Source organism: Fukomys damarensis, unplaced genomic scaffold (genome assembly GCF_012274545.1).
Source record: "Fukomys damarensis isolate Sample0158 unplaced genomic scaffold, DMR_v1.0_HiC HiC_scaffold_19, whole genome shotgun sequence".
Classification (NCBI taxonomy): Eukaryota; Metazoa; Chordata; class Mammalia; order Rodentia; family Bathyergidae; genus Fukomys; species Fukomys damarensis.
Genome location: NW_022900931.1, coordinates 67,719,394 through 67,719,803, shown reverse-complemented (window position 1 = coordinate 67,719,803; position 410 = coordinate 67,719,394). Strand labels below are relative to the sequence as shown.

Below are 410 nucleotides of genomic sequence, written 5' to 3'. Positions count from 1 at the left end.
CAGTTTTACGTCACTCTGGTCATCCCCCATCTAATGAAAAGGCAGGAAATGAGAGACATGGGATATGTGGTAGTGTATTGTGGAAAGTGATGTAATCTGGGAAGTGGTTCCGGCCGGAAACGCGCGCGAAGAGAGAGGAAGGTTCCGTGGTGCTCGCGGTCCGGCCTCGCCCGACGCCCGACACACAAGACCCAGCCGGAGATGGAGTGCGGAATGTTTATTGAGCAACGAATGGGAGTCTTGGGCGGAGCGGGGTACAGACGTGAACCAGACCGTGTGGGCGCTCTTCCACGCAGAAGAAAACCGTTCGCCGCTTCGGAGGACAGAACCCCAGGGAAAGGCTCACGCAGCGCGGCGGGCCGGGGCGCAGCTCCCACGGCGCGGGCGCAGGGAGGCCAGCAGCTTTGGTC

General features: G+C 60.7%; 1 protein-coding gene across 1 annotated transcript in view; it reads right to left on the bottom strand.

Annotated features, from left to right (window-relative positions):
- The window catches only part of LOC104857249 (zinc finger protein 581-like), a 4,359-nt gene that overhangs the window by 1,803 nt on the left and 2,146 nt on the right, over positions 1-410 (bottom strand). The window lies entirely within an intron of this gene.